At 38.2% G+C, this 22014-nt stretch overlaps 1 long non-coding RNA gene across 2 annotated transcripts in view; it reads right to left on the bottom strand.

The window, feature by feature from the left end:
* The window catches only part of LOC139593343 (uncharacterized), a 242573-nt gene extending 223866 nt beyond the window's left edge, over window positions 1-18707 (bottom strand). For both annotated transcript variants that reach the window (XR_011680262.1, XR_011680263.1), the window contains exon 1: window positions 18480-18707. This is a non-coding gene — a long non-coding RNA (uncharacterized lncRNA). The remainder of the gene's footprint in view (window positions 1-18479) is intronic.
* Between the last annotated feature and the right edge of the window lie 3307 nt (window positions 18708-22014).

The following is a 22014-nucleotide window of genomic DNA, read 5'->3' on the forward strand; positions in this document are numbered from 1 at the left end:
CTGTTGGGCCTAGGCCCAGGCTACAATGGAGTCCAGACTGACAGATTTGGAACAGTGCCCTGTGGCTGGCACTGGTGGTTTGCCTATTGCAGTCTTTACCCAACTCCTGTGGCACAAGTCAGGACTGGACTTGGTGTCTGATTTCTAATCTCCAGACTAAATCTAGTTTAACTGAGGCATTCACTGGAAAACAGGAAATGGACAGAGATACTTTATGTACCATTTGCAGTCACTCTGGAACATGAGAGTCCAGACACCACTGTAGTGCCATCACTTCCTTTTATTTACCTGAAGAAAGCCCCAAAACACATATGGGGCTCCTCTGAAAACCTCCAGTGTTCCCCACTGACTGCAAAAGAAGGTTAGGGTTGTTTTATAGATCCTCTATATCATCTTGCCCAAGTTAAAGGCTCTTTAGGAGCCTTTAGGAGGCTCTTTCTATCATCTTGCCCAAGTTAAAGGCTCTTTAGGAGAAACACTTTAGGTCTTACCTTAGAAAAATTATACAAGAATAGCTATTCTATAGTTCAGAAGCAGCAGAGGAGAATTTGCTTTCAGGATTACTCTAGAGTTATGCATTCTTTTCTGTGAGGGTGGTGTGACACTGGAACAGGTTGCCCAGAGAAACTGGATACCCAGTTCCTGAAAGTGTTCAAGGCCAGGTTGGATGGGACTTTGAGAAAACTGATCTAGTAAAAGGTGCCCTGCCCATGGCATGGGGGTTGGAACTAAATGATGTTTAGGAGGAAGGTCCCTTCCAATCCAAACCCTTCTATGATTCTATGATCCAACTGGAACAGAAGATACCTGAGAAACTTGAATAAATTTTCCCTGGATATCTTTCCCTGTTTGCAATAACTACAGAAAGGGACTACAAAACTTCATGTAGCTTTTAAATGACAATACAAGGTTACATCTATCCAGTTACATCTAACAGAACAAATAAATTTAACTACTACATTAAGGCCTTGTTCTACCTATAGTCTCTCTGTACAAACCTCCTCTGACATCCTTGCAGGTGTGTTATGGACTCAAAGGAATACAAAGAACAGAGGTATAACCTGTTCTGAATCAGTGTGAAACCCTGTGTTAATGCCATAGTTCCGGTTTCCCCCCAAAGTACTGTGACTTTTCCCAGCTGATTTCACAAAAGTTGTCTCGATCACCTTCAGAACTTGAGAAACAAAGAGTCCTTTCTGAGCACTCCATAATACTGCTTCAGTACTGCAAACCTCACACTTGCCATTCCAATCTTACTTTACATATTGATGAATATTACATTTCCTCACCCAACTACTAATAATCCACAAAGAATTGCCTGCTATTGCTTTGTTTTTAAAATGAAAAAAAAATCTTTTATATCTGGCCTTTCTTTGTGTGCCTTTTCTATCATCAACACTCATATACAGGTGATGTTAAAGCACACTATGCAATCCTTTAAGACTGCATTACCCATGGGTATGCACAAAAGTACTTTAGTATGAAAAATGAATGTAATATACAGTAGAAATAATCTCTGAATCTCAATTAACTTGGCTTCTGAAGGACTACAGAGCAAAAATCAAATTTTATTTTATTTACTAATTTATTGCCTCCAGTTAGCATGTGCTGTTACAAAACGCCTCGGAATTACTGTCAATAAGAATTGAAAAATCTGTCTGTACAAGGTTCTATTAGGTAGCTGTTGTGGTGTTGTGAGCATCCCCAGGATGAGGTGAGAGATGAGAATTTGACTCCAAGTTCTCAGAAGGCTGATTTATTATTATTATATTATATTATATTATATTATATTATACTATATTATATTATATACTAAGTCTATACTAAAGAAAGAGAAAGGAGACATCAGAAGGCTACACAAGAATAAATGAATTAATGAATAAATAAATGAATGAATAAATAGATGAATAATAAAAACTCATGACTGACCAGAATCCCAACACAGCTGGACTGGGACTGGTCATTAAGTTAAAACAATTCACATAGAACCAATGAAAGACTCACCTACCGCATTCCAAAGCAGCAAAACCCATGGAGAAGAAATCAGATAATCCTTATTTACATTTTTCTCTGAGGCCTCTCAATTTCCCAGGAGAAGAAATCCTGGTGAAGGGATTTTTCAGTAAATATCATGGTGACAGGTAGCAGCATACGTGTTGGGGGTGACTTTTTTTCCAGAAAAGATTGTCACTAGCAATTAATCTTTTAGCTTTCTGAGTGTTCATTCAGATCATAAAATTATTTAGGAGAAACTGATAACCTGACAATATCCATTCACTTTCCTCTATCCCTGACATTGCTGCAAGTTCCCACTAGTTCCCACTTCTTTGGAAAGGCCATGAATCAGAGTGGCTCATGATCATGTTTGCAGAAATCACACAATTACCTAGATATAGGTTTATTCAAAGAATGAAGCCCTCATTAAGAATGTATAAGGCTCTAAAAATACAACAGATACCACCTCTAAAAATGCAATGCACAATGTCAATTTGATATGGCATGAAACAGCCTTGTAGAGAAGATAAATTTCTGACTGGCTTTATATGTCTTTTTACCACCATGTTTGAAAATAGGCCTGGATGCAGTATCAGCAGCTTTTTAGTTTCATTCTTTGCAAGATGAAGTCTAAAGACAACAGCAGTAACTCTGAAATGCAAATTCATAATAGCCACATGGAAACAATATAAACTGTATTATAATGTGTTAAAAATATCATAACTCACTTAAGTGACTACCAAACTTCTGAAAGACTGCTGGGAGTTGGAAGATCATATGATAAACAGTGCAGAATTCTTTTATTGCCCTGTCAATCCATCCTCATCCTCACCATTAAGTCTTCCATTTATTCAGTTGTCTCGGTGAGTCCCTGTAAGCCTTTTCATAAAATGGAATCCAGGGATTTTTCAGGCTCAATTTATCACACAGTAGAGTTTGAAACATCATATCTTTCCCAGTAATTTATTGCTGTGTGACTAATAACTTTTTTTCAATGACAGTGCAAACCCAGCCAAGATAGAAATATCACTGAGTTATGACCATTTGTCTGGGATACAAAACTTCACAAAAATGAGTTGATGCTTTCAGTAGATCACTGTTCTCAGCAAGACCCATTACAATAGACACTAATAACTCAAAGATTATACTGTGCTAGCAAAACTATATTCCTTAGATAGTCTTCTTATGATTCCACGTCACATACATGCCACACCAGTTCTGTCGATTCGACAGAATAAACAATTTAGGCGTCATGGAAGTGTTATTAAGATGTGGTCTTTCAAACACTGGGGTTTTTTTTGGGAGACATAATTTTCAAAGATAAGATGCTAAAGCAAATGTTATACTAATTTTTTTTAATGTTGATGTTATTTGCATGCATAGAGGCAGAATTTTTCATGTATTTCTGTGGCCACGCCAATAATTAGATATAATTTCCTTGACTAACTAGATATGTGACACATTGAATATGTATACTGTATGTGCTTGATGTCTATAGTATTGCAGGTATTGTTACAGGTGGCATTGTGGTTTCACCTGCTAAACATTTGTTGTGCAGTATTCAGTGCTTGTACAGTCCTTCACTGTACAAAACCACATTATGTTAACTGTAAATACCAACCAGGTTAATTAAACCTGATATGCAGCATACTGTTTATTGGCTTGCAATACAATCAGTAAACAGCACTTTGATCTAGGAAACTCTGGTTTTACTCCTGACTGCTCTGGATTCTGTGGTTCTGGACAATGTCTCTTAATATTTAGTCTTCCTGAGTGACATAATTACAGATTTATAACTGCTTACATAGGCCTTAATTTTAAGGGCCAGTGGGTTCAGCTGGCTGCAAGTTCTTCTAGATGCTCCCTGAGATGGAATCATATTGCCCCAAAAACTCACTGTATCCCATTACAGTTAAAGTAGTCAGTAAGAAAAATTAAATTGCCTAAAGCTCCAAGGAGAAATAGCATAAGCAAAGGGGACTGGTAAACACAGAGGCAGGACACTTAAATATTTAGGTTTTTATCAGTAATTTCATCCTTTAAAGATATATTATTTAATCTAATTTAATATCTTTAGTGCACTTTCTATTATCTCTAGCTTTTTAAAAACTATTTATATTTTTTCTGGAAACTTTTCAGTTTTATAGATGAAAATTGCTTGATATACGTTTTTCTTGTTTTCTTCAAAAAACTAAGAACAGTCACTTTTTCCTTCCTTCAGTCTCACTCAGTAGATAAATCGTTTTGCAGAAAACCTGCATGAAATCTAAAGACACACTAAGTTGTCCAAAGTGCAGGCATTAATGGCTTCTGCAAAAGAGTTTGACAACTTTTCCCATGTTTCCTACATACAGTTTATTTGTTTATGGCTTATCAGGAAAGTAAGCTTTCTGAAGGTGCTTGAAGTTGTGTTACTGAAGACAGGTAACAGCTGACAGCAAGCAAGCTGACAGATTCTTTGCTTAGAATGCAAGTGACAGCTTTTCAGCTGAATGATGGAGGTATCTGGTTCCAATGTTAGCCTAGAACTCTCCACCTCAGCAAAATGCTTTAGTTTGACCCTCTACTGTGAAGTAGAATGTTTAATTCCACCCAGGAAATTCAGGAATCAAGCCTACATACGTATTGCCAGAAAATGCTCTAACTGAGGAGCTCTGCTGCAAAAAGAAGGCAGTGGCTTGTTCTCCTGTAGAGTGTGCTTTTTACACTCATGTTCCTGGCTGTAGTGGGAAGGAAATCAAGGACAAAGGTGGTTAACTGGATACACCTGCTTTGGCACTCCCTCTTTGCTTTTTTAGCTATTCCCTGTTTAGTCTACTAAACACAGCCACAAATGTCATCTTTTGACGTCCACCTTTTCCCATTCACTGTCCTCCAGCTTTGTCTCAATTGTATTCCTGAAGGCAGGCAACTACATCTTTGTGCTGTCACCCAGGCTGCCAGGGCAGGAAAGGCCCTCGGTGGCCCTTATGCATACCCATTGTCCATTTGTATTTTCCTCTTTCTCACCGTTAGTTTTCTGTTTGGTTTCAAAACTTGTTTTATGGAAAGGTCAACACCTAAAAAAATATTGTATATACAACACTTGTAGCAGTGATCAAGCAGATCATCAAGCAGATGATGAAGCAGAGAAGAAAGAACCTATTAACATCTCAAGTAAACTGTATGGTGATGCAGGAACTAAAGATGTCATTGGTGCCAGAAAACATAAGAGGGATGAAGTTCCTCCTTTTTCCTCTTTTCCTCGATGTACTAACCATGAGAAAGCTTCACTTCGATCTCACAAAGAGACACACCAAAATCAGGCAGTCATGGGACACAAATCTGCACAAAGCCAAGATTTTTAATTTCCTGTATTCAAAAGACTACTTGAAGCACTCTATTCCTGATAACACTTTCACACAACAGTATCAGAAGCCTCCATCATGTAGGCATAAGGACTAATTGTCAACAGATAATTTATGGGAAAGGTTTTGATTTGTTCTGCTCACATATTGTCAATTCACAGCCAGATTCCTACTAATGAGATAATTCAGCAGCTATTTTTCACTCTTTAAGGGTGTATAGGATATTCACACATTCACACTAGAAGAGAGTAAATAGTTGTATCGGTTATCCCACACTTAACTGCAGTAGCTCCGTTGGATAGAACAAAATCAATTATTACCACAAGTTTTCACAGGAGGCATAAAAAGTTCCCAAACTTGTAGTGAATAACTTGAAAATGCCTCACTGAATACTTTTACTTTTTCTGTCTTAGGGCTAGTCAAGCAGGATGTTCTGGCATACAGCTGGAAGGATGATGGTCAACACTTGTACTTTTGTGTTCTGGCCCCTGAAAGCAGGTGTTCTAAAAAGACAAATGCACTTTATAGACCCAGAGATTATTAGGGTTATCGGAAAGCAACAAATGTTAAGAAAAGTTGTGGCTTATATAACAATAACTTCAGTTTTCTAGGGAAGAAAAGGAAGTAGACCCATTACTGAATTTAAGAACAAGATCAAAATGGGATTTTTGACAACAAAAAGTTGAAAGAAGGTTACCTAGCTCCCACAGCAAATATAAAAAAAAGAAACCCAGAAAGAAAAAAAAGAAGAAAGAAGACATAAGAAGCCACCATATGAAATACCAGAGAGGAAAAAAGGTAGCATTTCAGTTTGTTGCAGGCATAGAATCATAGTATCATAGAATGGTTTGGCATGGAAGGGACCCTTGATATCATCTTGTTCCAACCCTGTTGCCATGGGCAGGGAACCTTCCACAAGACAAGGTTACTCAGAGCCTCATCCAGCCTTGAACACTGCAGGGATGGAAAGTACACAAAATCTTTTGATTTATAGATTCTATTTTTTTGAGTACAGATGTATAGTAGAAGATGAACAGAGAGGACACTAAGAAAATAGGAGCTGTCTAAAAGTCATGCAGCTATCACTTAATGTCCAGGGGCTTGATTAGACCTCTTCTTTTTAGGTTGGCCTGATGAATGAACTAACGAAAGGCAAAACTGAAGCAACAGATATACTCAATGTATACCATAACAAGCTTGCTTACAAATAAACTTAAAATTTGCTTTCAGCCTTGAGTGGTGGAAAGCAAAAATTTATTAAAGAATGATGCTTCATCATTGCTTTGCTTTGCTCATGAGTGAGTGTAGGAATTACATACTCTGCCTTAAATTCACATGGAATATTTTATTTTCTCAGCTATGAAAATAAATATTTATTGAAAAGCAATATAATGTTTCATTTTAGTACTTAGGATTTTTTCACGTCTATGCAATAATTGATACCATGTAGAAACTCATCAGTGTACCCCTTCTAAGAAAGGAAACAAGGCCTTAAAACTCACTATTTTGAATTTTCTAAAAGACACGAGTGTGGCAGGCTGATTTTTCATTAAAGTGGAGTAGTATAAAAAACTAAGGAATTACTCATCCTACTGAGGTACTGCCCGTGCAGTGCAACAATCTCCTACAGTGCTTTGTTTAAAGATGCATCTTTGCAAAGGCTTCCAAACATTCAAAATACAACTCCTTTTTCAATCATTTCAATTCCAAATATTCAAAATACAAATCCTTTTTCAATCATTCCAATTTCAGTAGGATCTGCAGTGCTCCTTTTTGTTCCAAAGTCAGAGGAGAACATGGTTCTGCCTACAAGAAATCTACAAAAGTCAACAAGACAAGATTCCTCGGATGCTGAATTACATTGCACTGGTGAAGTTATTACTCTTACTGTGAAGGACCAGGCAGACTCATTAGAGCATAATGTAATGATCCTTCATGATGCTCATGCAGGGGGATGAGGAAAGCCATTTGCTTGCTTGTTGGTGTGCTACTCTCAGAGGTCAGAGGCCAGCTGTTCTTGTGCCCATCTGAAACATTCTAGATGTTGGCTCAGATTGTGAAGCCAGCCAGTCCAAACAGCTCAACCCAAGAGTGCTTAGCACCAGCCCTCTCTATTTACCCAGGAGCAAAGCACTTGGAATACCACCAGACCAGGCCATTGAAAGAACAAACAATCAAGCAGTACAGAGGATCAAGGTCCCGGTGCTTCAAATAATTTCCTGGCTTGCTTGTTTAGTCCTTGAGTTACCTTGACAGACACACTGCCACAATACTCTGCTCTCTCTGTCCCTGTAACCTCCTGCAATGAAAAATTGAGAGATCATAAAGCACACTGATTATGAGCAGAGGCTGGAGTCACACTTTTTTTCAACATGCATTCTGAGAACCACCAGTTCTTGAAACCAGCAAGAGCAGATGTATGATAAAGTACTACTCCTTAATGATGGGTAACTATTTAAAAAAAATGTTTGTTTTTTTTTCCCAAAGGCTTCTTCTAAAGGAGTTAAGCCTACCATATTGCCTGGAAGAAAAGACTGCAGTTTTACTAGCCTTTGACAACTAAGTGGCCCACTGAGAGGATGGAAATAATAGAGAGGAACCTGGTTTCCATATCTCTTTTATCAATTTACAGACACTATAAATTTCAATTTGCAGCCACAGCTGCAGAATAACAAGATGCCTGTTTTCTGTATCAGGAATCCTTCACCCATAAATTGTTCCAAAGCTACACTCCGTAAACACAAAATGAAAGGAAAGGTGCAACAGGAGGATTTCATACTCATGAATTTAATGTGAAAAGTTTCAACACAATTGCATTTATGTTCCATTTTGGGGGCCCCAAAGTCAAGCTCTGCCAAGGAAAGAGCCCTCACCTCAACATTTCTGGGAAAGCCCAGCTCCTTCTTGAGATCATCTGTACAACACTGAGGTCATTTAAGCCCTCATCTAAAATAACATATGAATAAAAGTACTACAGTAACTCATAAGGGCAGCAGAAAGAAAAGGCCCTCTGAAGCATCCTGACCCTATGTGATCATCTAGAGGAGAATAAAGTTTGGATTCTTTTGTCAAAAAACTAGAAGGGAGTGAAACTGGGTTTTCTTTTTTGGTTTTTGGGGTTTTTTTTCTTTTTTTGAGAGTTTGTTTTTGTTTTTGTTTTGTTTTGTTTTGTTTAACAAAGCATAAAGCTTTTTCCAACTTTTTAGGGAAACAAAGCAAAGAAAAAGTTTTTCCAATGCCACAGCTAGGCAAGCTCAAACTTGGTTAAAATGTCAACCCATGTAAAAATTAACTGAGTCCTTTCTCTAGTACAGTTTCACAGTGAAACAAATCATGCAAGGAGTGACCTCACTGAAAACCACATATTTGGTTGAATATATAACATTTGAACATTCAGTTTTAAATATCTTCTTACTTCTTTTCATCTTTCCTTTTATTTTTAGGGGGGAGAGGGGGGCAAAAACACTAGAGCTGCCAATGGCTTACTGAAGAAAAGATTCAGGTGCACTCAGCTGAACTTGTAGAAAAGCAATCCCCTTATGGGCATCACAGAATGACTGAAAACTACCACTGGTCTTATAGCTCAAATGCAGCTTCTCAGCATGTCTTTCTCCCTGTGCATACTAATGTCAGAGACCAATTTTTTTCATGCCAGAAGCCCATAACTCACCCAACAGCTATTTTCAAATTTTCTGCATGGGGTGAAGAAAGGGGCATTGAAAACATGAATTAATCATTGGAGGGGAAAGAAAAACAAACAAAAAATGGAAGGGAGGTTTTATTTAGTTTTAGGCTGAACAATAAGTGTTTGGGTTAAATTATTTCTGAATATTCCTAAATATGTTACAATTAGCATCTTAGACAGTTTTAATTTTATGTGCTGTGCCACTGATTAGGTATAACTTCACTGAAATAAAACAGATCTTGTCATTCTCAAAGGAAATTTTCCAATGTTTCCAGCCTATTTGATGTTCAAGTTTATTTTGTCATTCAGTATAGGATGACCTTGGCTACCAGTTAACAGGGGACCTTGTCTACTTAATAGAGCTGACAAAAGGCACATAAAAGACAGTGGAATATACATAATACTTACGAACTATGACTAAATCCCACAGGGCACAACTTTAAGAAAGAACATTTGTGTTCTGTAATCTTTCATTATGACTGGGGGGTTTTATTTCTCTGATAGTGTCACAAAAAACTGGCATGCAAAGCCTCAGTCTCCATGAAGTGTATAGATCTAAATGAAATTTCCTTATACACTGAAATTACAAGCTAGGGAAAAAAATGGACAAAACAGCCAACTAACAAAATGGAAATTTAAAAAGCTAGACAAGCTAAGAAAATGAAAAATGCAACTCTTGGCAGTATTTGAGAGAAGTCACCTAGGAAGATGGTGAGGAAAACAGACTAGCAGAAGAAACTTGGCTGCACCACAATTCTGTCCTTGCAAAGGCAGATATCACTTCTCAGTTCCATCATAATAAATGGCACAGCACACACCTAGATAAATGTGGTTTATACATATAGAAAATTATTCAACAACAGGGAAAATAATCTGCTTTGTGCAAGGAAGGTTTAAAGGATTTCTCTTCCCATTACTTCACATTATTTGTCCTATGTGAAGAAGTGCACCTGGGTATTCCATAGACTACATTTATGAAGGGAAAATAGAACTTTTGGATGTAAGCCCAAATAAAGAAGGAAAAAAGAAGGTACAGCTGGCAGTATGTGACCTGGTTTCTGAGTGTAGAATGGGGGATAATAACTCAGAGACACCAGAGTCTTCAAAACCCACATTGTTATAGCTGAAGATATGATTTCAGATAATTCAAATTTTGTTATATCTCCTCTGTGTCCAGGGAGATCCAAAGGAGTCCCACTGTGATATTTTATAACCTGAAAGGTAAGTGCAATCTCCAGAGGTGGTGATGGCATTATCTGACATAAGAGTTGCAGAAGCTTGTTTTCCAAAAACTGTGCATAATTTAACCAACTATTTTCCTGCACTCTGTTTTCTAGATGGAAGATTTTTTAAGCTTCAGACAGAAAGAGAACAAAAGTGTTTATTACATCTGAGAGAGATAAATCATTTTCTACCAGATGACCTTTATACTTGCGTGCATGTATTGCCCAAAAATTAAAGTGGGAAAATACAAATTATTTAAGCTGCAATACAACCAATATAATTTATTTCCCTTCCCTGAGAGTTATTGTCAATACTACAGAAACTTGAAGCAGGCAGAAATGAAATTAATTTTAACAATGATTCTATGGCTCAAGTGAGTGAGCTATCTCATTCTTATAGGCCCAAACTCTCCTCTTTTTAAGCAGAGTTTAAATTTTTTGAATTCTACTTCCAGTTCCATGAAGGCTGATGCATACATAAAAATTAAATAGTTGAACAATTATTTGCCTATCTAAAGCCTAAAATGTAGCCTAAGTGAAGTTTAACATTACACTCAAAAGGACATTGCAGTCAACATCTTTAAAATGCCCATTTTCAACAATCTAGACGTTGATAGTGTTTAAGACCCTCTTGTAGAGCAAAAAGGGGCATTTTCCATGAGAAGCAGAGATTTTAAAAATGCACTTTAAAAAAATTCATTCCTATGCAATCTTTGTTTTTTTAGTATGTTTGGCTATGCACATGAAAACATGCAACTTATTTTTTTCCAGCATGCTCTTCAAGACTGGCACAGTTACAGGTTTAACTTCCTCTCTTAGACCAAGACAAATTGCTCTATCATTACTATTTCATTTTTATAGTCATTACAACCTAAAATTTTGTCTCAGCAGTGTGGCTTTTTATTAGCCTTTTGAAAACACTGGGTCAGAAAATTCAAACTATAAAGCAGCCATTACTTGGTTATTGATGCTAACCCTTTGATAGGTCTGAGGAAGTCAGGTACATTACGTATGGGCCTTTGAACATTTTTTTCCTTTTCATTTCAGCAAGCATTAACATCAGAGACATCAAGCTAATCCTTTCAGCTTCTAATCAGTGTTGTGGACACTTTTATTTCAGCAACTGAGCCTCTCTTCAGCTGCTGAGAATTTCAGATTGAAATGTTAATGATTCTAAAAATGTCACTGAGATGACATAATGCCCCTTTCTGCTGCCTACTGTTTTGTAGGAAAACAAAGTTATTGGAAGTAGCACTTGTTGGTGCAGGGGAAGTACAACCCTACTGCAACCATCCTACATGTGTAAACTGACTTTTTAGAAAAGACAGTATCCTAAGGTACCACTGTTAGTAGTCAGCATAGATCTATCTGCTCTGGTCAGTGCCCTCTTTACTCATCCTGCAGGAACTGTGTGTACTTTCTGGTATTCAATTGTTTCACTAACCATGTCCTCTCTGGTGAGCTTCCCTGACAATCTCAGTGATATTCCCTGAGAATCTCAGACCTCAAAAAGAGACAATTCCTATGGTGTTATTTTTACCTCCTATAGAAGATACCTGTGTTGTCCACCAGAGAGATGCCACAGAGAAGTCAGAGTGAGTGAAAGAGTTATTTTCTGACTGAATATGTTGAAAGTTAGCATTTGTTCTTAAATAATCAAGCTTGGCTCTGCTTTCTGTTCTTCTTCTCTTGTGACCAAACAGCACGAAATAAAAGTGAAGAGAGTGCTTTTCATTTCTTTTTGAGCAACATGGAGCTCAAAAAGAATGGATCACACTCTAAACCCCCAGGAAAAGAAAGGAACAAAAACAAAAACAAATTAAAAACAAACACAAAAACAAAACAAAAAATTCCTTTGGTATAAGCCAGGATTTTCATATAAGGCCCAAAGTCCTAGATCTCAAAATCCAAAGAGAATATTAAAGCTTAATATGATTAACGCCCCCAATAATTTACAAAAATCACAAGACTTAACAATACTAAAAAATTTAAAACTTTTATCCATTATAGAAGTGCACTAAAGAGCTTAAAAAGTTTTCTTATTTTTGCAGGGGAATAATCTCTTGCTCCTCTACCTGCAAGAAAACTTTGATTCAGAGTGAAGGGAGAGACAGCTACTGATGCTTGCCAACAAAATGAGGCAGAGAAATTACTCATTGTTCCTTCTCATAAAGACACAGACACTGCTAGAAAGAATATCAAAATAATAATTGTTCAAGATTTCTAAGACCATTAACAAATCTCATATTGTTACTGTATTCAAACATTGGTCAAATCTTATTTGCTTACTAGCTCTTTTCTTACAACAACTCCAAAATACTTCAGTACTGGTGGAATATTTTGACCAACCTGGCTGAAAGTATACATGAAAAACACTTAATGCAGAATTATGGAACCCAGAAACCATTATAAACCCAGGATTTTCATCTCTAATCTGTGCTGCTAAATAATTTTTAAAAGGCTTTATTAATAATGTCTGCAGTCAAAATCAGCAGCAAATAATTTTTTTACAATTCTAATACAAATTAATTGGCGTAACATCTGCAAAGTCTTATCAACACTGTCTTGCTAAGACTGAGCACTGATAAGCAACTCCACTATCCCTCCATCACACTTTTTTTATGCAGAATAAATGTTTAGAAAAAGGAGTGGGGTTAGTGATTGTTATCTGCCATATTACAGGCTATTTTGATATATCATGATAGGTCAAGCTCTTAAAATAGACATCGTGCTTCAGAGTTTAGAAACTTCTAAATTTTATAACAGCTTTAATTGATACACTTCTAAAGAATCAAGTCCCCTTCATATCACTGATTTTATTAAATGAACAGGTGGGACTCCAACTCATTTTTCTGGAAGGGAAAGTCAGGTACATTTCTACTAAAAGAAGTAGGCACTGGTGTTTCATTCCCTTCCACTCTACACTGTATATGGTCTACAGCAGAAACTGTCTTCATTTTGCCTGCATCTTTCTAGATTGGTGGTGGTGACCGAATTTGGACTTTCTCATAATTTATGTACAAAGACTTCACAGTTCTCAACAAAATAGTAATTTATATTTCCAAGCCTTTCTTGCAGTAATTGCAAAGGAATATGGGTGCACAACTGACAGAATTATGTTGATTCTTTCTAGTAACATTTGTCATTCATAAAAGTGTGTTTTGGATTTATTCACAAGTTCCTCTCTAAGTAGGGGCAGGCCTGGTTTCACAAACCTTCTTGGCAAAACATAATACACACAGACTGGATCTTTCTGGATTCATGTTTGAATTTTCTAGAATTGTCACTATTCTAACCTAAAGACAGATACTGTATTTTTCCCAAGATAGATAATGTTGGATAGCTTTTTTCCTGCCATTTTAAAATGCACCTTGGTCCTCTGTTCATGAGACAGTCTATTTCAATTAGGTAAATATGTGCATACAATGACCAGCTTTGTCTTCAAAGCATTTTGAGGATATTCCAGCCTTTTAGAGCATTAGCCTTTTCTTGATTAATTTGGAATTCCAGTATTAACATCTGGTTTATTCTTTTTGAAATAAGGAAAAAATTCCTCAATGATCTCTATTGACTGAAGTTTCCAAAATAATGTTTACTTTCTCATCTTTGCGCTTAAATTGAAAGTCAGTACTAACACAAGCAATAGTTTGCCAATAAATGCAAACTGCTTTGGCTTTTCCTGGGTCCTTCTAAGACAGCTGACTCCTAGAATAAATGACAGTAGCATTTTCAAAGCTGCTAAATTATTCCAGTCCTACTGAAGCAGATACTGTCTGGCATGAAGGATCCTAAGACTGGTGAATCTGAACAGACAGGAGTAACTGAGTGAGCAGAATTCACTGTTAAAACTGTGATAAAGAGCTTAAGATAAAAGGAGAGATTTATATTGAAATAGCAGCTTACAATAGCAGATCAGTTTAATTTACTCTACCATGTAGTAAGCAAAAAGCGTGTAAAAGGTGGGTAGACAGATTTGACTTGTGGATCGATATTCTGTTGATCTCTGGCCACAAAACAATTAATCTCTGCAGTGCAGGACAAAAGTAAAGGGGAATTTAATGTCAAATCAGTTAACCACAATCTGAAATTGAAAAAGCAGTATTGATAATGATGTTTAGCACAAGTTCCTCCTATTAAGTGATATCATCCAGTGCATTCATTGTAATGTATTAATTGCACAGTGCGGTCAGCTTGATCTCCTAGGGTAACATCATAGTAATCAATTCCAGCAGTGTCTCCACCATTCTGTTAAGAACTACATTTCCTCAGCTGATTCTGAACTTCTTAGAGAAAAAATTAATTTCATATCTGCCATAAGATCTCTTTATCTACACAGCTTGCATTTTGGAGGGAGCACAAGTCTTTGGAAAATAAACTTAGACACAATACCATCATTATTTTAATATATGAGGAAATTCCATTTGGAGACCAGCTTTATTTGTCAGGTGAGACTTTAAAAGACACAAATAGATTCATTCTTCTTAAAGAAGGAAAAAAAAAACATGCAGGGACTGACAGCACAGGGGACAATAGTAAAAAAGAGAAAGAAGAAGAAACAGATAACTAAGCTCTTCCAAGAGCAGGATATTTTTTAAGGAACAGATACAGACAGTGTGCACATTACATTAATAATGGTGAAGGTTAAAAAAAAAAACAAACCCACTATGCAATTGTACTAAAATAATAACTGTTTGAAATTACAGGAATATTCCAAAGACTAACATTCTTACTTCTGGGCATCCCCTCAAGTAGTTGAAAACTCGAAAACTCATCCTTCATTTTAAAAAGTGAGACCTTGTCAGTTCTCTCCTGATGCTTTGCAGTTTTACCATGAGTTGTTCATGTGAATAGTTCAAACATTTTTTTTTCTTGTTCCTCATCAGAACCAAGGCTTCTTAGTTTTCCTCATGACACAGGAGTAGCCAAACAGACACGCTAACCATGTTGGACTAAGATTTATTTACTTCATTTCAGCCAGCTGCCGGAGCTACCTGATCAAGAAGTAGCACTGAGGTTTCAGTGCCACCATGGGACACAGCATTGCCCTCCCATAAATCAGATCTCATGGCATCAGCTCAGTGCAAGAGACACACGTGCTAGAGCCACATCCACTTGGGTGAATTTGGAACAGGGCACCTTCCCTTTGTCACAGCCACTGCTGTAAAACTAAGCCAGGTAAAATCAAGACTCATGTGGTGGGACGCCTCAGTAAATGTCTGCTCTGAAACTAGTCACTCAAGGATCTCCTTGTAAACACATAGAAAATGGGGGTTTTTCTTATGGTTTGGTTCATCTGATCTATTTTAGCTGTCCACAAGCCTAATCTCAGAAGCTCCTGTTTCTTTCCAGTGACTACAAAACAAGGTTCAACAGCCACCTTAGGTGTAAGAAACCATAAGAAACATGAATTTGGTCAGATAAATGCATTGCCTCCTCCTTTCACTGGTTCTCCATATATCATCCTGTATCCTACTGCAACTTCTCAAAAAAGCATTCTTCCCTATCATATGCTCTTTTTTTTTTTTTTTAAACAACCAGTTATTTACCTGCAACCTTTGCTATTAATGATCCTTGAAATGAACAGGATAGAAAAAAACAATATTTCAGGAAGACTTTTTGCATAAGTTAAATGAATTTTTTTTGATACTGCTTCAGATACATCAATTATATCAGTCATTAGGGATTAAAGAAACATTCTTAACCCCCAGTAACTTATTGTCTGCATCTATAATCTACCTTGAGGAAGAAACATGAACCAGAGCTACAAATACTTGAAAGTTGTAGTGGAAGACCAACAGACAGGAAAAAAAACCAACAGATAACATAAGTACGTAAAGGGGCAGCACTGTCAATTAGAAATAATTTTGCAACAAAAAATCCTTTCAGTGTAAATATTCACACTACAAAGGCATACTGCCTCACTATAAAAGAGAGTATGTACATGTTTGTAGATTCACTGGGGGAGGTAGAGAAAAAGAATTGTTGATCCTTCATCATGATCTGCCACTATTGACTGTACTAAAAATGAATTATGGCATTTTAAGATACTTACTGATATTGGCAAAACTCTTCCTGAATGAATCACTGCACTAGAAATCAGGGAAGAACTATTTAATCAAGATCACTGGTCCAAATGCAGGTAAAACTCAAATGAGTAATTTCTAAATTGAAGCATATTGGTGAACCAAAAAATTAATTACTCCTGAATGAATTACAACTTAAATTAAAGTAACACTACCAAGTACCTGCAAGACATGAACATTCTTAAGTGCATCTTGTTAGCACGGCAATATCACGACCCTATTCCCACTTCAGAGGCACTTACAGCTCAGCTCTGCAGGGTGCCTTTTTTCCCTAGTTGCCTCAAAATGTCAAAGGAGGTGTCAAACATATAAGTACCTCTTCTAAAGTGCCAAAGGAAATATTACAAGGGTGTCTCTAGAGTCAAACAGTGATATCAGAGAAGTAACCAGGTTAACTCAGGCAGCTCTCAGCAGAGAGCAATGCCAAACAAACAATTTTACACCAGCTCCTGGTGTATTGCCAGTGGTGATTAGCTTACCAGTTACAGGTAACAGGTAACAGGTTACAGGTTACAGGTAATGTGGGCTTAAAAACAGCTACACTCATACCTCTGCCAAAGGGGCTTGAGTCAGATGTACACAGGGGATGCCCACAGAAGAAACAGACAAAGCAAGCACTTCAAATTCAAACCCATCTCCAATGCTTAATTTTTAGACTAGATCTCATTGTTTATATCCCAGGTATTTTCCTTTGTTGCCACAATGTGAGCTGGAGACCTCAGAAAACATGTGGATGGTTCAAATATTCAATAAAGTTAAGTGATGGATGTAGACTTGTTTTCTCTGAACTGTGTATCAAACCATTAAACATTTGATGTTACATTCTCTGCTGCTGTAAAGACAAGTAGCTCTACTTAATCCCAGAGAATTGTACCCACTCAGACCTGTAAAACAATCTAACCTCCTTCAGTGATGAGTTTGCCTGCATATCACTCAGGTCAGAAGCACTTGTCTGCGTTTTCTTGGTTTCTACCTTTTAATGGCTGCACTTTGCCCTTTTTGCCAAGAGCTAGCTAGCAAGCTAGCTAGCAAGATATTATTTTTGAGTATGAATAATGTTTATGTCCCACCAGTCCAGCAACCATCCCTTTTACACTAATGAGCCGTTAAAATATGTGTTAGAGGATCACTAATCTTTCAGGAGGTTAACATGTAGCTCATCCTATTCTAACACTTTGATCACAGAAGCAGGATTTTGGGAACAGAGCATGTTTTATTAAAAAGAAAAGGAAACACATGGAAAGAGAAATGCATTGTTAAGACTCAGGGGTGCCTGTTTTACTTCAGATATTTATACATGAGCCAGTGAAAGCTTTGACTCTGACCCCATTTTTTCCACTGTTTTGTCCTGCAATGACATCAGCCTTCTGACATGATTAAAGTCCTGAAAATGCAGAGTAGTATAAAGTCAAAGATGGGGCAGAGAAGCAAACATTAATAGCAGTGACCCATCATAACAGCACCTCATAAGAGGCATCTGCTGTGAGTCTTCAAGACGATAAGCATGGACCGAGAGAGGCTGGCCCCCTTTGGCACAATGGAGGTCACCAAGAGGCCCCCAAGAATGGGGGTTCACCAAAAGCTCAGGTCACCAAGTGATGCATGGTAGACATAGATAGTGAAGCTGGTACTTAGACTCTGTAACCTGGGTTTTAGCCACCAGGAAGAAAAATATCTCTAGGGCAAACATGAAGCTCAGAGGGCTCATATAGTGCAGCAAGCAGAATGCGTATGTTTTCAGCAATTCTCAATTCTCAGCAGTATGCAGCTCAGAAACCAAATCTTCTGCAGAGATAAAGGTGGAATGTGCCCTTGTTTTCAGCAGGAAAAAGAGGGGTGGTTTGGTCTCTTGCCCTCTCCTGGTGTTAATACTTGTTTGTGCGCTTGGTGGCCTAAGAGACATATTTATCAACAGCCAGTGAAAAAATAGCCTTCAGGTCACAGCATCTCACAGTCACATGCACTAAAACCTCATTTTTCAAATGCAATCATTCCTTCTTCAGTTACATCTCATCCTTTGAGATGGATCTTTACGTTTTAATTCATCTATGAAATTCACTGGAATTATTCACAGTATAGAAGAGAGTGCAGGGTTCCCAGCTAGGCTGCACATAGTATAGGAAAATTGAAAATCAAATAGGCTTACCAACAGCTCTCTGCTCTCTACAGTAACCTGTCAGCGCCGCTTCTCTGCAGCAAGTGACAGCAACAGGAAATGATGGGATGCTGACTGCTCTCTGCACTGCTGGGATCCAATAATACAGTATTTCCTTTGTGGTACCAGAAGAGCTACCTAGACCTCAGAGATGAATTCTCTAAGGACCTTGCAAAATATTACCAGTGTCTTTCTGAGACATTTGGAAAAACACTGAAAAAATAACTGAGTGATCTCCTGCTGCCTGTAGCTGATGCACAATTTGGTGAGCTCTGCAGAACTATGCTAAACAGAAGCATCTGTACATTTCCTGCTACTGCTATTCTAGGTTGGCTGTTTCACTGTAGCAATGTAACAAAACACATACCAAATAGGAAAACTGACTGTGGCTCTTATGGAGATTGCTTTATTTTATTTTATATCCTCACAAATTATCACAAATTATTATTAGCAGATCATGGAGGTTTTTTCAGTGGTCCAGTCACTACTCAAAGTTCTTTGTTAGATCATTTCTAATAATCTATTCTGAATGTCAATTAAGAGTGTTCAAAATAGGAAGGGTTTTGGCTGGGTAGTGAACACACTATCTCAGTTCCCAAACAACCCAAATTCAACTCATTGCAGGCACTCATCAGAAAAAATATGGATCTTTAACTCCTCAAAACTTTTGTGGCACAGTGTCTTGATTTGAAAGACAGGTGTCTGCTAAGGAAGGCAGGAGGTCCCCTTGGAATGGAAAAACATTAACTCCTTCTGAATTATAATTATAATAATTTTGAAATTAAGAGGCTTTCAGGCAAAGATATGAGAATAGGAGTAACAGTTCTTTACTAGTATGTATAACAAGGCAAACAAGCAACAACAATTACAGCATCAACACCAAACAGAACCGGGAACCCAGAGTCAGCCTTTCCGCTGCGCCACCTCCTCCGTCAGTGCAGCCACGGCCAGAGGGGCGCTGGTGGCTCCCAGTGGGCGGGGCCAGTGCTGTGATTCCTCCGCAGCTGCAGGGGGTGCTGTGGCACGGGGGAGAACGTGGTGACGGGAGAAGCGGCCGGCAGGAAGGGATGGAGAAGGGATGAAGGGATGGAGAAGGGATGGAGAAGGGATGGAGAAGAAGCTTCTTTTACGGCTCACCAGAGGGCGCCAGGATCGCCCACCCCTCTGGATAGCAAAAGGAGCTGTTGTAGTATGAGAAACAACTGCTCACTTTGAAAAATTAAAAAAGGTTAATTAAACCTTAACAAAAATACAACAAAGGACTACATAAGGGAAAAGCTGCAGCGCTGGGAACTGCCCCTTGTACATACCACATGGCCAGTTCATCTTCAAGATGGATGCTCAGTCCTTTATACCCCTGGGGGTTGCATCAGCCAGCCCTGGCCCATCCCAAAGTCTGTCAGTCAGCTCTTCTTTGCCATTTATTGGTGGAAACCATTTTCTTGTAACTTGGTTGGAGGTCAGGTGTTGCCATGCCGCACCCCCTAAGCACCAAGCTTTTCCCATTCCCAACTGCCCCATGCAAGGAGCACATGTGCAGCCTTCTTCTTACCTGTCCTAGACAACCCAGGCTGTCTGATGGTCACAATACAGGGGGGGAAAGGAACTATGGGGAGAACAGAGGACATCTAAACTACAATAACTTAATTATACATCACTAAAGCTTTTCTTAATATTCACACAATAGTCATCTTTTAATTGCAAGAGCCAATCATCTCATTGTCTGTCTATAACAGCAGGAAACCTCCAGAGAAGCAAGCTGGAATGGCAGGCAGAGGGTGAAAAGCTGCAGTGCAGTACAAACCCAGAGCAATGGCAGAGGTATGGTGCGGGTTGGGCAGTAGCAGTCCAGCCCCAGGATGCAGTAAAAGGCTCCTCAGGCTTTTCTCACCAGTGCTGGCAGTCCCCGGCAGCAGGGCAGCAAAAGAAGCCAAGCGGACAAGCTCAGTCACAGTGTCAAAGCAAAAAACAACAACAACAAAAAACCCCAAACCAATAACAACCAAAAAAATCACACACACACACACACACACAAAAAAAAAAAAAAAAAAAAAAAAAAAAATCAATAAGAAGCAGGCAAAACCCCATAGAAACAGCAGGATCCCTGGTCAGAAATATTGGCCAGGCGTGTTCAGTCTAACCACCCACCACCCACTGAAAGAGAGCAGACTGCCTCTTGCCTCGCCCCTAGCTCTCCCCAGAAACCCTGGCTCAGCTTCCTTTTGTCGCAACAGCCCTGGAGCCAGGGAGGATGGGGAGTGAGGCAGGGACAGCTGCCACCTCTGAGCATACAACCAAGCAAAACAGATCAAAAACCCCCAAAAATGGGATGGGATAATAAACAATCCCCAAGACACATAGCCTGATTTATGCATAAGAATACCAAATCTCTTTATGTTGCAGAATAGAGAGAAAAAAGCATCAGTTCAAAAGCCACTCTATGCACTTCCCATATGGATATGGCAGTGAACAGCATGGTAGAAAGAAACCTCTGTTCTGCTGTCTCTTGGTTTCTACAAGTAAGGAGAGGCAGAACACAAGAACAGCAAATAGATCAAAAGTCCCAGAAACTCACAAAGGATGAGTAGACTTAGCTCAGAGGATAAAAGGAACAAGAGGTGTTCTAATAATGCCATGCAACCAAGGAGGGTGAAGATGGGGCGGATTACACTTTCTCATTCGTAAACAAATCTGTGTAGACCAAGTCTTTCCTTGTTGTGCTCAGTGTCACCTGAGAGAACAAACCAGGGCTTCAGAAGACCCTTTTGGTCCATGTGCAGGACGTAGCAACAGCACCCTGCTCTTGCCTCTTCTTCCAAGGGAAACCATGTCATTATTTCTGCAAATGCTCTAGCAAAGGGCTATGGAATTAATGCACATTAATGTCCAGACAAGGCCCTGTCCAGTAGTTGCCCAGTTGCTCTGGTTGCATTATATTCCTGTTAAACAGCTCTAGTGAATCTTTGAGAGCTGGCCAAAATAATAAAAAGAATTTTTAAAAAGCACCAATAAAATAAACCCTCAACTATGAGCAGGTGACAAGGATATTTCTTAATATATTTATTTTATAAGAGATAAACAAGACTACTTTGTAGGCAGAAACACCTTCTGTTTCTATTTCTTCAGAAATATTTTCTACAAAGCAAGCAGGAGTTTCAGCCATTTCTTACCAGAAACTGAAGCTGACTAAATTATTCAAAGAACATCTGTTTTAAAAATACCCTACATCATATTGTAGATTTCAGTGAAAAAATATTTTAAAAATCACTTGCAACTGGAAATGTACAACTCTTTGTACGTGTCTCCTTAAATCTAAGGAGACACGTACAAAGAGAGGTAACTGGCTGTGGTTTAATACTGTAGCTAATTTTGTCAAACTAATTTTGACACACATTCTACTAGTTATTGAGTTACAGCTTCTTCAGTATATTTGTTGAAAATAATCACATGATTATTCAAATTCACTCTGGCATTACTGTTGAAAGACTGTGAACTTCGGTATGACTGAATGATAAACAATGATAAA

Source organism: Agelaius tricolor, unplaced genomic scaffold, assembly GCF_023055355.1.
Source record: "Agelaius tricolor isolate 1412-34295 unplaced genomic scaffold, bAgeTri1.0.p SCAF_9, whole genome shotgun sequence".
NCBI classification, from domain to species: domain Eukaryota; kingdom Metazoa; phylum Chordata; class Aves; order Passeriformes; family Icteridae; genus Agelaius; species Agelaius tricolor.